This window comes from Myotis davidii, unplaced genomic scaffold (assembly GCF_000327345.1).
Source record: "Myotis davidii unplaced genomic scaffold, ASM32734v1 scaffold226, whole genome shotgun sequence".
NCBI classification, from domain to species: Eukaryota; Metazoa; Chordata; class Mammalia; order Chiroptera; family Vespertilionidae; genus Myotis; species Myotis davidii.
Genome location: NW_006297224.1, coordinates 901,119 through 907,329, shown reverse-complemented (window position 1 = coordinate 907,329; position 6,211 = coordinate 901,119). Strand labels below are relative to the sequence as shown.

The 6,211-nt window shown below is 46.3% G+C and overlaps 1 long non-coding RNA gene across 1 annotated transcript; it reads right to left on the bottom strand.

The window, feature by feature from the left end:
* Positions 1-5,475: 5,475 nt before the first annotated feature.
* LOC107184541 lies at positions 5,476-6,211 on the bottom strand. Its single transcript, XR_001515394.1, has 2 exons — positions 6,135-6,211; positions 5,476-5,808 (listed from the first exon to the last, which is right to left on the bottom strand). It is a non-coding gene; the product is annotated as an uncharacterized LOC107184541 (long non-coding RNA).

Here is a 6,211-nt window from a genome sequence, read left to right as displayed (position 1 = left end):
GTCGCCTCACTCAGCCTGCTGTTTGGTCATTACTGTTACTGTGACGGCATCCCAGACAATTTGCATATTCTTCTATTATTAGTATAGATTGGGTGACATTGATTAGATAATATAGGTCTCAAGTATACATTTCTATGATACATGATCTGTATATTGCATTGTGTGCTCACTACCCAAAGTCAAATAATCTATCACCATATATTTGGCAACTTTTATGGTTTACTACCTCCCACCCACCCCCATCCCTCTGGAACCACTATACTGTTACCTGTGCCTATGAGTTTGTTTTATATCCCACATGAGTGAAATCAGATGATTCTTTGCTTTTTCTGACTGACATTTCCCTTAGCATAATATTCTCAAGGTCCATACATGCTGTCACAAATGGCAGTATTTCATCTTTTCTTATGGTTGAGTAGTATTCCATAGTATATATACTCCACATCTTTTTCCAATCATCTGTAAGGACACTTTGTCTCCATGTCTTGACCACTGTGAATAATGCTGTAATGAACATAGGGGTGCATATATTTTTGTGAATAAATGTTTTTGAGTTTTTTGGTTAGATACTCAGAAGAGGGATTGCTGGATCATATGGAAACTCTATTTCTGATTTTTTGAGGAACTGTCATACTATTTCTATAGTGGTTGTGCCAGTTTACATTCCTACCAGCAATGAATTAGAGTTAATTTTTTCCACATTCTCTCCTCTTGTTATTACTTGTCTTTATAATAGCCATTCTAAAAGGTGTGAGGTGGCATTTCATTGTAGTTTTTAATTTGCATTTCCCTAATAGCTAGTGAAGTTGAGCATCCTATATAATAAGAAAGGAATATGCTAATTATCCATTATGCCTTAATGTCACAACCAATCTACAAGTGTTGGAGAGCTGCAGGAGGGGAGGGCAGTGAGCTACAAGCCAGGAGAGCTACAGGAGGGCAGAGCAGTGGGCAGAGAGCTATAGGAGGGTGGGTCAGTGAGCTACGAGCAGCAGAGAGCTACCAGCTGTGGTGGGCAGGTGACCAGCTGAAGCAAGCAGCAGCGAGCTACTCACACACGGATTCATGCGCAGGGCTACTAGACTATATAATAAAAGCCTAAGTGACTGTACGGTGCAACAACCGGAGGATATGATGTGCACTGACCACCAGGAAGCAGCTCCTTTGTTGAGCGTCTGCCCCCTGGTGGTCAGTGTGCTTCCACAAGGGGAATGCTGCTCAGCCAGAACCCAGGCTCACAGCTGGCAAGTGCAGTAGTGGTGGCAGCAGCCTCTCCTGCCTCTATGGAAGTGCTAAGGAGGAGCGAGCCAAGCGCTAAGGAGCAAGCGGGTGCTAAGGAGTGAGGGATCCCGATTGCAAAGATGTCCGACTGCCAGCTTAGGCCCAATCTCCGGGGGGATCGGGCCTAAGCCGGCAATCGGATATCTCCCAAGTGGTTATAGACTGCAAGAGGGCGCAGGCCAGGCTGAGGGACCATCCCCCCCCCCACAAGAGGGCGCAGGCCAGGCTGAGGGACCATCCCCCTCACACCCTAGTGCATGAATTTTGTGCACCAGGCCTCTAGTCTTTTCATATATCTGTTGGCCATTTGTATGTCTTCTTGGGAGAAGTGTCTGTTCAGGTCATCTGCCCTTTTTTTTAACCTTCACCCAAAGATATATTTTTTATTGATTTTTAGAGAGGAAAGAAGAGATGAGAGAAAAACATTGATGTGAAAAGCTTTGATCAGTTGCCTCCTGTAATTTGCCAACTGGGGGGGATCTTTTGGGACATGGAACAAAGCTCCAACCAATTGAGCTACCAGGCCAGGTCCCTCTGGTCATTTTTTAAATGGATTTTGTTTGGTGTTGAGTTGTATGAGTTTTTATATATTTTGAAAATTAACCCCTTGCTGGAGATGTTGTTTGCAGATATTATCTCCCATTCAGTTGGTTGCCTTTCTGTTTTGTTTTTTGGTGGTTTCTTTTGCTGTTCAGAAGCTTTTTAGTTTGATACAGTCCCATTTATTTATATTTGCCTTTACTTCCCTTGCCTTTGGGGTTAAGTTCATAAAGTGTTCACTATGACCAAGGTTCATAATTCAGTACCTCTGTTTTCTTATATGTAATTTATGGTTTCAGATCTTATATTTAGGTCTTTGACCTATTTTGAATTAATTTTTGTAAATGGGGACAAAGTGTAATCTAGTTTCATTCTTTTATATGTGGCTTTCTAATTTTCCCAGCAGCATTTATTGAAGACTTTATTTTCTCCACTGTGTTTTTCGTTCCTTTGTAAAAATTATTTGCCCATGTAGATGTGGTTCTATTTCTGGACTGTCAATTCTGACCCACTGGTCTGTGTTCCTGTTTTCTGCCAATACCCTGCTGTTCTGATTATCATAGTTCTGTAGTATAAATTGAAGTCAGGTAGTGTGATACCTTCAGCTTTGTTCTTTTTCTTCAGGATTGCTTGGCTATTCGAGGTTTTTTGTGGTTCCATACAAATCGGAATTTTTAAACATTTTACTTCCTTTTCAATCTTAATGCCTTACAATTTTCAGTATATAGGTGTTTTCACATCCTTTGTTAAGTGTATTCCTAGATATATTGTTATTTTTGTTGCGATTACAAAAGGAATTGTGTTTTGTTTCATTTCTTTTTCTGAAATGTCATTGTTAATATATAGGAATGCAGTGGATTTTTATACATTGATTTTGTATCCTACAACTTTACTGTATTTGTTTCTAATTATTATTAGTTTGGGTTTTTTTTGAGGAGTCTTTAGGGTTTTACATATACAGAATCATGCCATCTGTAAAAAGTGACAATTTTACTTCTTTATTCCCAATAATTTGGATGCCTTTTCGTTCTTTCTCTTGCCTGATTGCTCTGGCTAGGACTTACAAAATTATCCTATATAATAAAGATGTAATATGCAAATGGTCATGACGCTATGAAGCATAACAACTGACCACGTAACAACTGACCACATAACAACTGGATCACGGATCAGGAGGAGGGTGGGGCAGCGAGCTACAAGCAGGTGGTGGAGAGCTATAGGAGGGGGCAGGGTAGCAAGCTATGGGGGATACGGGGGGTGACAGGAGGGGACAGAACAGCAAGCTATGAGGTGGGGTGGGGGAAGCTACAGGAGGGTGACAGCGAGCTACTGGCGCATGGATTCGTGTTCAGGGCTACTAGTATTTTATCATTAAAGGGGGGGATCGGGGGGGTGGAGGGAGCTACAGGAGGGTGGCAGCGAGCTACTGGCTACAAGCGGGTGGCAGAGAGCTATAGGAGGGGGCAGGGCAGTGAGCTATGAGGGATGGTGGGAAGGAGGGGGGGCAGGGGGACCTACAGGAGAGTGGGGCAGCGGGTGGAGAGCTACTGCAGGGTGGCAGTGAGCTACTGGTGAGCTACTGGCCTACGGATTCATGTACATGGCTACTAGTGTTTAATAAAAGTGCTGACAGTGGACATCGTGTCCTATTCCTGTTTTTAGAGAAAAAGCTGTTTTTCACCATTGAGTATGATATTAACTAGGGTTTGTCATATATGGCTTTTATTATGCTGAGGTACGTTCCTTCTATATCCATTGTATTGAGTGATTTAATCATCAATGAAGGTTGTCAAGCCCCCTGGGCGGGGGGCGCAGCCTCAGGTCCCCTGTGAAGCCCTGCCAGGTGGTGGGAGGGGGCACAGTCTCACATCCCCCGGTCTGGTGCCGGAGTGGGGGGCGCAGCCTGAGGGTCCCTGCCCCAGGCCAGGGGGCACATCTTGAGGTACCTTGACCCAGGCCAAGGGGTGCAGCCTGAGGTCCCTCAGCCCAGGGCAGGGGGTGCAGCCTCAGGTCCCCTGGCCCAGGCCGGGGAGCTCACTTTGAGGTTCTCCATCAAGCCCCGCGGGGATGGGGGGCGGGCACGGCCTAAGGTCCCCCGTCAAGCCATGCATGGCAGGGGGGCACAGCCTCAGGTCCCCTGGCCTGGCGCAGGGGTGGGGGGCACAGTCTGACGTCCCATAGCCAGGTACCATGGCAGGGAGTGTGGCCTGAGGTCCCCCATCAAGCCCCACTGGGTGAGGGTTGCATCCTGAGGTCCCCTATCAAGCCCCACCTGATGGGAGGCGTGGCCTCAGGTCCCACAACCCAGTGCTGGGGCATGGGGCACGGCCTCAGGTCCCCAAGTCTGTTGCCGGGGTGGGGTCATGGCCTGAGGTCCCGCAGCATGGCACTGAGGTGGGGGGCATGGCCTGAGGTCCCTTGTCAAGTCCCGCTGGGCAGGGGGCGCAGCCTCAGATCCCTGCTGATTGCTTATTAAGGCTTGTTACGGGAACTCGGCCTCCCCTGTGGGCGCAGCCATCTTGACCGTTCTGACATGGTGGTCAATTTGCATATTCCCTCTTTATTAGATAAGACTAGATTCCCAGTGCATGGATTCATGCACTGGTGAGGTCCCTCGGCCTGGCCTGTGGGGATCAGGCCAAAACTGGCTCTCCGACATCCCCTGAGGGGTCCTGGATTATGAGAGGGCGCAGGTCAGGCCGAGGGATGCCACCGGTGCACAAATCCCTGCACCGGGCCTCCAGTATTCTATCTATAATAATAAAAGCATAATATGCTAATTACGGACGAAGCTGGGATTTCGAGGGAAGCCCGGGTCATGGTTGACTGTGGCCAGAGGGAAGCCTGGGTCCCTGGTGCCAGAGGGAAGCCTGGGTCCCAGTGCCAGAGGGAAGCCAGTGCTGGCAGCTGGGGGAAGGAAGGCCTACTCGTGCACGAATTTCATGCATTGGGCCTCTAGTATATATATATTGATCTGGATAGTGGTCACATCACATTGCACATTTGGCCCTTGAGCATTATGTCATCTCTCTTAACTGAAGTATATACATTTTAATTCCTTTAAAGGAAAACTCCTTAGAAGTGTTATGAATCTCACTCAACACAGCTTTTGTCCTTGTCAAAATCACAAAGCCTCTAAGAGACAAATATTTAATGGCACTGTCCAAGTTTTCTTACCCTAATGTGCCTCACTCCCAACCCGTATCTCTCTCAACCATCTCTTCAGTGGTGTCTCTATGTCTGATCAGAGATTAAAGGTAACTGCCAACAGAACAGAGGACAAGGATGTTTGAGATCCTTATATTCAGGATAAGCTCTAGGGTCCTTCCTTCTTCCACTAAACCAAAGCAAGCTCTCGAAAGGAAATCCTAATGTCAACACCAACCTTTCAATCATCACTTTGTATATCGCTTTTATATTGCTCACCCTCATGAACCTGTATCTAAATACCTTCATAGAATTTCCATTGTAATTGTACTTTGACAGTTTTGAACAGGGTGAAATGACAGTTTATCTAGATTCCAATTAACTCTCTTACGGATGGTTATCTTTTTAGTCCATGACAATCACAAATTTAAATTTAAACAATCCAATGAAAAGCTGCTTTAAAAAGATTCCTTCCCTTTCTCACTTTAAAATGAAAGTACCAAGGAAAAAATAAAAAACGAACCGTATTTATTACAGCTGGCTGTTGCATTAAGTCCCACAAAAGGAAAACTGGACCATGCCCAGTTCTTGGTTCTGAACGCTGTTGGCAAGTGAAGTTGAGAACTGGAATGAGGCACTGAATTAAGTTAGAAGGTCAGACAACACGCAGTCAGCACGCACATCACTTCGGATATTTTACATCAAAACATGAAACAAAGTCACGTCAAGGAAGGTGTTTCAAGAGAGTGAAGCTTTCTCCTTACTCCCCTCAATTAAAAAAATGTTAATAAAAATAAAATTGAAAGAGCTTCACAGATACTTTAGATGGTAGCAGAAACCCTGCAACAAAATAAGAAGAAACCCTAAGGCTTTATGTTCTTTTATCGCGTTCCCAGTTTTAGTCACCCGCAAAAAGAACTGATCTGCAGAAGGAACTGAAAATATGTGCGGAAGGACGATCGCGGGTCTTGTCAACGTGGAAAACCCCAGGGCCTCGGAGAGGGGCTGCAGCAAATGCCGGGGGGCAGAGCTGTACCAGTATGCGTTTCGGGTGCGGAGGAGCATAGTGACTGCTTTCCAAAAGCCGGGCTGGCGGGGTGAGGGAGCGGAACCCGGCACCGCGGAGCGAGGTCCTCTCGGGGGAGGACGCATTCCTAGAGACCAACCTTTTCTGGGAAGAGGAGGCCTGGGAGTAACGAGAGCCGTCGCAGGACCCCCACTTTTAAAGCACTTGCAGGCTACA